The following is a 9,783-nucleotide window of genomic DNA, read 5'->3' on the forward strand; positions in this document are numbered from 1 at the left end:
TGTTAGAGGCAATCAGTATATTCTATTTATAAACATTTACAGTCAATAGCCATCCGACACCTATTTAATTCGAGTTGTTTCATTGCATTACAAGGTCAGGAAAGATTAACAAGATGTAAACAATGCTTCTGAACAGCTTCAAATAGTTCGGTAAAATAAGAACTATGAACTATTCTTGAAGCTTTCAAGAGTGGCTTTTGCTTGTATGAGAAATTGACAGCTATAGTTCTATATGCGATCGACGATTTTTAATTGAAAAAAAAAGTATCGGCAAACTTTCATTGAGTTTTGCGATTCTTTTCCCATTTTTCAGTTCACTTTTCAACATGCAACTTATAACTTTAGTAGTAGTCCTTGTAAGAATCATGCAAATTGTGTAATATGTGATTTATCCCAAAAAGGCTTCATATTTTTATTTTTGTTATTTAATTGCTTTATATGATGAAATTATTGGTTCCAACCTGTCTGATGTTAGAACATAATCCACATGGAAAATCCAACTGTTTCTATTGAATTTTAGTGTCATCTCCCTTAATTTGAATTCTGAAGTGCATTCTGTATATTTTTGTCTCCTAAGAACGCGGTTTCTATGAAAAGCAACAGACCATTTTCTGTCTACTTAAGCATTTTTAATAAAATATCAAAAATAAAAATATGTAGGCTTTCCAACCATGTATAACATTTTGTATGATTCTTGCCTCCGGTTTTTAGTGCAAACCGAGTTGCTCATTTGCTTTTGTTACTTCGTATGTATGATTTCAGTTACTTCGTGTTCTTTGTTGTGTACGTCTGTTTTCCATGTCTGATCTTTGTCCCTGGATTACATTCTTTTGACTTCCGCTAGAACCTTTGTTCCCTTAATTACTCTCACCTGTGAGTGCTACTTAAATATCTATTTTATTACAAGAATAGCTAATGATACAGAAATATTGCTCACTCTATAAATACATGATCAAATTCATGGAGTTGGTTTGGAAAACATTGTTGCATGGCAGATTCATGAAGCGAGTCAAGAGAAAAAAAACAGTTGCATGAATCAACAAAATGGTTACAAATCATCATGTGTTCTATTAGGGAAATTGTTAAGCTAAACAAACTGCCAATAATTCAGAAACAGTATTTGACGCCTATATCTCATTTGATTAGTCTCTTTAAGCATAGTCTGTCATTCTATGTCTAGTCCTTATGTCTAGAACAAAATCGTTTTTTCGTACCTATAAATTTGCTACAAGTCTTCAGTTTAGATACATAATTCATTCTGAAATGGAAAATTGGTATGTGTTCATGTTGGCCGAAATAATTATTGAAATTGAATGGGATTAGGGAATGAAAAATGGACCGAAATCACAAGGGATTGCTCCAACTCTCCGGCAAGTAAATTGAACACTGTTTATATACTACACGGGCTGCATTTTTGAAAGTGGGAGCAAGCCCTTATGACGACAGTGAATTAAGGTAATACATTTGATTGGTAGACATTTACTTAAGATATTACATTTAGCCATAAATAATTCCTCAATTTGAGAAATAGTTTATTTGGTTAAATGATTGATATTTGATATACACGAATACTGTTATTGTTCAGAAGTAGAACACTACAGTGGACAGGGAAGTTGTGAAATCAGGAACAAAAAATTTCGATGGACAAAGGTGTATAATTTGAGCATGTGGTTGTATCTAAAATGTTGATCTTCGGTAAGGGCTTCATTCAAAAGTATGAAAAATGTAATCGATTATAATCTTGTGTTTTGCCTGATAATTTGTAGTGTACTGTTAAATATAAGTTTTTGGAAACATCAGAAACGTGCATGTCAAAAACCCATCGATCCGACAATATACTTTCACTCAAAGATTCTTTCTTTATTTAAAAAGACCATTATTTGACTCTGCATCACCGGATGTGCTCATAATTTATTTCAATAGCATGCTAGAAAAATGAGGGTTTGTCTGCCCTTAAAATTTCATTTTCAGTATATGTCAATGAAATTTTAACTCAGTTTACCATATTGAAATGGAAAATCTTGTCTTTTTTCCTTGATTCTTATGATACAAATACATGCAGTCGAATTAGACTTTCAAAATTTTAGATTTTTTAAAACATGTTTCACGCACTGCTTGATTCTTACAGAGACTGACACTCAATTTAATTTTGGTGCATTACGGTGCATACTGTTTCGTTGTTAAACTTGTGGTTAGTGCAGCAGGTTTTTTTTAATGCATAATGGTATTTTCTCACACGTGGATCCATGAAAATTTGAATTTGCCTCAATATTATAATACTACTATTTTGATATTATCGTGTAATTATTATTTTGAATAAAAGAGATATGTTTAGCAAAATCTGAAGGGACAAAACAATATTATAATCGGTAGACGTTTTTGAAAAAAGTGTTTGTTTCTGAATCTAAACATGAATAAACACGTGAGTAGACGTAACTACAAGTTGTAAAATCAAATACCCTTTAACATTTGTTAAAAGTTAGTAATGTATGATCAGTATTTCATTTGTATTTATCGATTCTATGTTATGTAACAAATATATAAGTATTAACTTACCTCGAAATTAAACAGCGAAATATAATTCAAAGCAAGATATTCCTTTCTATACACTAATATCGAACGATTTTTCTAATTAATGTGTTTAGGATATCCAAATCACTATTTACATTTTCATTACATTGATCTTAACTTTTGACCTCCACATTTTTTCCGCGATTTTTGTAAGCAGCTACAGATTGCGTACCACTATCTTACCAAGGTATAGAATATCTTTCAATAAGATAAGAAACAAACTGACGTAAACATTAAAATGGGGGCATCTTTCATTAAAGTCTGATTTCCTGTATAATCTTGACAGATTTCAACTTTTTTTAAGATAAAAAATGCAAAACGAAATGATTTCTTTTTGATCTTATTAGTTGTTACATTTTAAAACTGTAAACTTTAACATGATCGTTATCTAAGAACGATGGTGTGCATATAGATTCTTTGTAAATCCATGAGTAAAGTATGGATGAGTAACTATAATATGGTAAACAACAATTAAAATGGAAGGGGAAATATTTTATTCTTTCCTATAGATATCTTGTTTGTTGTACGGTTTGATTTAATAAATGCTAATATTGCTACAATAAAACACTATAATTGATGTGACAAAGCAGTAAAATTAATACACTAAAACACTGCTATTGATACACTAAAACACTGCTATTGATACACTAAAAACTCTACAATTGATACACTAAAACACTACAATTGATACAATAAAGCACTACAATTATTACAATAAAGCACTACAATTATTACAATAAAGCACTACAATTGATACACTAAAACACTGCTATTGATACACTAAAACACTATAATTGATACAATAAAGCACTACAATTGATACGCTAAAACACTACAACTGATACAATAAATCACCTCAATTAATGCACTGAAACACTGCTGTTGATACACTAAAACACTACAACTGATACACTAAAACACTACAGTTGATACAATAAACATTACAATTGATACAATAAAGCACTACAATTGATACAATAAAGCACTACAATTGATGGACCAAAACACTTCAATTGATGGACCAAAACACAACAATTGATACACTAATACACTACAGTTGGTACAAAAACATTACAATTGAAGACATAAAACATGACAAAAGGTACAAAAACCGGCTGCAATTGATACAAAAAATACACAAATATAGAGGCAATAGACACCAAACGTAAACATTTCTGTGCGAGTAATACTGCTACTTCGTCACCATTGCTTTGAATTTCCCGAAATCCGTTTGCTAAAATACTACAATTGATACACTAAAACAATTCATTTGATACAATAAACGTTACAATTGACACAATAAAGGACTACAATTGGTACACTAAAACTCTTCAGTTGATACATTAAGCATTACAAACGATACAATAAAGCACTACAATTGATAACTAAAACACTACAGTTGGTACAATAAACATTACAATTGATGCACTATATCACTACAGTTGACACAATAAAGCACTACAATTGATACACATAAACAGTACAGTTGGTACAATAAACATTACAATTGAAGACATAACACATGACACATGACAAGAGATACAAAAACCCGCTACAACTGATACAAACAATACACTACCATAGACACTTCAAACGTAATTTTTTTTTTTTGCGATTAACACAGCTACTTTTTTCACTATTGCTTTGAATTTCCCGAAATCCGTTTGTCGTTGTCGTTAACATCGGCAACGTCACACGTGCAGTTGCAAACTTCGAATCCGCAACGTTTTTGAACTACGCTTTTTAATTTTGCATCGCTACAGTTGATACAATAAAACGCAATAGACACTCCAATCGACATTATAAAACACACAGATTTGTTTTGTTTTACAGACACGCACACAACCATAAAATTCTTTAAGAATTGATAAATAAAAATGCAAATCTGAAGTCGTAACTCTATCACAAGCCCATGTATCGTTGCGTAAATAAATAGCATATATGGACCGAACAAGCATAATCCTTTTGTGGGTTTTTCTGCTACTTTCATTTTTTTTTATTTTGCATGCTATAGCACTGTATATTTTTTTTCTTTTCTTCCTCTGTACGATACAAAATTTTGGGACGTAATTGTCATACTAATCAAAACGAATGACGTCATTGTGAAATGTTTTGTTAGGACGTCATAACTTACGTTTAATTTTACACTGATGACTTATAGCATAACAACGTGTTTGATACAATTTGGATTTTTTTAAATGGGGGTTTTTCACTTCACTTCACTGAATATTGTCTTACTTTCCCTTATAAAATAACTATTAAGAAGGACTTGACTTTTGTATAAAAGTAAGAAGCAGTTGGTACACTTATGTCATTAGTTTGTCTAACAGTTTATTTATCATCTGACCAACTACCAGGAGCATACAGGAATAAATGCAGTAAATAAAACTCCCATTGCTTTAATTTTAAACCCATATTTTAAGTAATGCCGCTTGTGAATAAAACTATAGAAATTAAGCAGTTTTGTGTATCACTCTTTAATGTTTATAAGCCGATCAAGTTATCTTGGTGCTGTGAAAAAAAATGAACAGCAAAATAAAGAACTGGCATATTCTGAAGTGCAAAAATAAAATATCTTTCAAGTTATATTAAATTTAAAATATCATTCAATTCCATGGCCACTGACCTTCTCTTCATAACAGATTGTTCTCCCTAAAAGGGACAGGACATGTGACGTCATGAATATTAACTATATTCATACCAACATTTTCATATCTTCATCCATTGACATTCCATGAGAATAGTTGAGTAGACTTGCATCATTGATTTAAATTAAGAAGTGTAACTGTATGCTTGTTTGTTATATCGTATGTTCGACCACTCTTTCGGTGCTACATATGATAAATCATTGACATTATTATCTTGATATATAATGACCACTTTCTCGCTACTGATGTCAACTTTCATTATTCCTTTCCATTGTCTACACAATATAGTTTCATCTTCATAGTTTGAAGTCATCACTACAAAAGTTTTATGATCGTCATCATGAACTCGTGGATCGTTACGGTGTATCCACCTGCGCCATGAAAACTGATTTGTTCAATGTTTCATAGTTTTCTTTTCCTCTTTCGTCTACCACGGACTTGACTTTCTATGAGTAACTCGGCGGGTGTTTCTAGAAAAGCAGAGGACGCTTACTCTACCGGTGCACCTGGAACATTCTCCAGGTATTTTGTGGAATCGTGTTGCTTATTTTATTTTGTTACTTTGTATGTATTATTTTAGTTTTTTTTTATCCTTTTGTTATGTTTGTCTGTTTTCCATGTCTGGTTCAGTTGCGAGTATTGAAGTTAAAAGTTTTGAAAGAGGTTTGATGGTGCATTTTGCAGATCCAACTATTGTATGGATTCTTGTGGCGTTTAGGAATCCAATACATAAACGGTAAGCCACAATCATCGTCATTAGTAGAGAGACCAAAAGAGGATAGCACAGAAACACATATTTATGGTTTTCCACAATCTCTTCTTTGGAGAGTGTGGTAGCAGTATAGGTCTTATCACTGCTATTGTTTTCTACGTCTACATCTGATAGTAAATACTGGATGTAAAACATTTTTAAAAGATTAGAAACGAGTTTGTTACAATTGAATGGAATAGCCTAGTTAAGTTGTGATAACAGTAGAATTTGGGGTCAATTCAAATTACGCCATTTTGATTCAGCATACGAATATAAGCAACCATAAGTACACAATCCAGTGTTCGAATGTTTTGCCACAAAGTCTGTTGTTGTCAAGGGTAGCAGGGGGAGTGGATGCATTGGATAAATATTATTTACTTCTGATCCCCTGGTACATGTAGCGGCAAAACAGTCATGAAAAATATCGTCACAAATATTATCAAGTTTGGCAAAATGTTGAAGACGGGTCTCCCTAGATATTATCTGGCAGGCCTTAGAATTGTTCAAAGTACTGTTTTGTGTGGATATGATGTGGTCCAAATTACATTTGAATGTGAATGTAGGTTTAGTGTAGAAATACATTGACACCACAATGGGTTCTAATGAAGGCTGCTATGACTTCTATTACAACTACTAGTTATGTTGTTTGCAACAATGCAAATTTGACTACATGTGTTACTTGCACTATTTCTTAGGTCCCAAGACAAATGTTGTAATGGAATTTAATTTTGTCATATAACCTTAAGTGTAATATTGTTATGAGGCTCCTAAATCACAGTATTGGAATCCTTAACTTTTTCCATGGAAGGCGTACTAAGACTAGACTTATTGTCTAGGTGATAGAAAGTTGTTTTATTTACTTTGATAATTGAATGTGTCATTTTTTATGTTTCTTCGCAGTCTTAAAGCGTTGACCGAAGCAAATTTTTAATGAAGCGTTAGCATTCTTATAATTACATTTCATATGTTTCCCTTTTCTATATCTATTTTATTTTAAATATACATACATGTAATGCACTGTGATCAGTATAGGCAGTTCACTTAATTGTATGCGTGGCTTATATAAATAGTTCGGAGATGAGATTTATTGTTTCACGAAACATAACATGCAAAGCCGATTATCCAATGAAATTAACACTTGTTTATAATATGTACAGCAAACGTAATTATATTCATGTATAGTACCATATGAACTTATACAACACTAATGTACTTTCAATAGTCTGATCATACGGAATAAGGAAGAAACATCCAATTTTAAATAAAAGTATACGCCAAAATATACAATACTTTGTATTTACTCTTGGTCATTTCTGTATGTCTTATAATGGTAATATCATTTCATTTGCAGATCATGACGTCAATTGAAACTGATGAAGTTTTCCCACTATTCAAGTTTTTATTCGATGAAAATGTAAAAAAAAAATATTTTATTTTACAGGGACCAACGGAGTTTATGTAAACTTCGAAAGAAGAATAACGTACCAGTAATTTAGTGCCTTACCTATGAGGAGGCTTTATGGTCACCATCAGCTGAAAAAATGAAACTAATGGCCATTCAATCATACCGTTTCAGGATTATCAAAAGTTACCTTCTTTTATCCATAACATTAAATTTTACTGTTCATTGCACTATAAGAAACTGCATTATTATTGTCATAACCATGATAGTCCAACATGCATAAAATACATGGCTAGAACCCACAGCAATTGCAATGATACGCCGAAAATCCAGAAATTGATAGATAATGTAAAAGCATCGGCTGCTTTTTAGAATATTCAAACAGATCTAAAAGTATCATATGATACTTTCTAATACTATGCCAAAGCTCAAGAAGATAACCTAGATGAACTTTCCGTAAAGAAATCAATCAACAAAGATAATGTACGAAAATTATTTGATCTTTTAATGAAGTAGGTTGAAGACAAGGCAAAATACAGAACGGGAAATATATACTGAATTTACAAAGAGTGAAATTGAAAACAAGAAAACACACCGTACTTTAAAACAAGCTGCAGCTTAAATCAAGTGGCTACTGGTTCAGAAGGACGACATACTGAAATACGCTTCAAACTTTCAAACATTCCTAAGATTGAAGGAGAAGGAGAAAATTCTATCGACATCAAAGGACACTGTTAATGAATTGACGGACGAAGGTGTATTGCATATGAGAAGTATTTCTTTCAGTGAAAACAAGAAAATTCACAAAATCATGTCCGTTATAAAATCTATTGGAGATTTCAAATACGTATGGAGTGTTCATTTCACAACTCATACATTATGCCAGATCTTGCCGAAACTACGCAGACTTTTTTATCACGCTAGAACTCTAACAAATAGGCTTCTGGTGCACCTGGTCCATGCTCCCAGTTTTTAGTGGAGTCCGAGTTGCTCATTTGCTTTTGTTATTTTGTATGTATGATTTTAGTTACTTTATGTTCTTTGTTGTATATGTGTGTTTTCCATGTCTGGTCTTTGTTCCTGGATTGCATTCTGTTGGTTACCGCTATAACCTTGATTCCCTTGATTACTCTGTCAAAGTAACAAAATTAGAAAGAACAGTTGACTTTGAATCTAGAATAGCAAATAAAGGGCCGCAAATTATTTTTCCCATAAGTACAGACCAATTAAAACTTCAACAGCATTTTAGCCTATAGGGAAAAGTATTGAGAATAAAATGAAGGGGGCGTTTGATGTTACTTTTGTGAAGGAAGATAAAATAGCTGTGTAGTATATTTCGTTATTTTTTTAAATGTTATGTCACACACCATGCTTTTATATAAATCCAAGTAAAAGGAATTTATTTCCTCGTGGCCTCAAATCAATTTACAAACACATGTAAGCCTAGAAAGAAATCAATTCTTTTTTGATATTTTAAAAATTGTTCGTACTCTTTATTTTTTTTATTTTTTTTAGCAGTAGAAATATCTCTATAACTGCAATATACGCACAAAATGTTTTTACATTCTTTAAATTCGGAAGCTCATAATTTTGTTTGAAAAATAATGTATGTCAACTTGCAATATACTTTTTTATGGTTTTGGAATGTTGATTCTATGATGCTGAGATTTTAGAAAATAAAAGTAAAGTTTTAACAAAATTATTATTTTTCAATCTAAATTTGATATACAAATATTTGTACAAATTCTAACACTTCACTTTATATAGTTATCTTATATTTTGTGCAAAGAAAATCGCACAAGCTTAGGTATTGCATACAAATGAAGTTTTTACAAACATATGTTACCTGTTTTAGTATTGACCAAGCTGTATTAACATTTAACTCAACTTTAATACTTAAGGAATATATATAAGGTTCTTGTTTTTCATTTAAAAATTAAGGATGAAAACAATACTTAAAAACATGTACTTTCTTTAAAAGAAGAAAGCCGACGCTGTAAAAGTTTTTTTTTTTTTTTTAAGTATAACTTTCTATATTTCATTTTAGAAAATAACGCATGGCGCACAATTTTGATTTTCTATACTGTCAGACTATATGGCCCTTGGAAACATTTTAAGGACATTTCACTAAAAGAAGCTTTGACAAACAAAAACTCTTTGATGTGGAAAAGAAGCATGTGGCATGTGCACACTTGTTCGAACAATATGTACTAATTTGTAAGTTTGCTCAGTCGTTGATATTAGGCAAGTGTTTATATTTCATAGTATTTTAACTAGTATGAAGAGACATAAAATACCTGGATTTGATTTTAATTATTCAGATAGATTCACACAGGTTTTACTAAGAAAATGTTCTGATTCGTTAAACATTGTATAACGTTCTTTTTTTAAATTAAAGCCTTGTAAACGCA

General features: G+C 31.4%; 1 long non-coding RNA gene across 1 annotated transcript; it reads left to right on the plus strand.

The window, feature by feature from the left end:
* The first annotated feature begins 1,234 nt into the window (after positions 1–1,234).
* On the plus strand, positions 1,235–9,783 carry LOC148600120 (uncharacterized). The gene is made up of 2 exons (XR_015917907.1): positions 1,235–1,455; positions 7,412–9,783. It is a non-coding gene; the product is annotated as an uncharacterized LOC148600120 (long non-coding RNA).

Source organism: Perna viridis, chromosome 13 (genome assembly GCF_037379345.1).
Source record: "Perna viridis isolate PV_CMFRI_1.1 ecotype Kerala chromosome 13, ASM3737934v1, whole genome shotgun sequence".
In the NCBI taxonomy this organism is placed as follows: domain Eukaryota; kingdom Metazoa; phylum Mollusca; class Bivalvia; order Mytilida; family Mytilidae; genus Perna; species Perna viridis.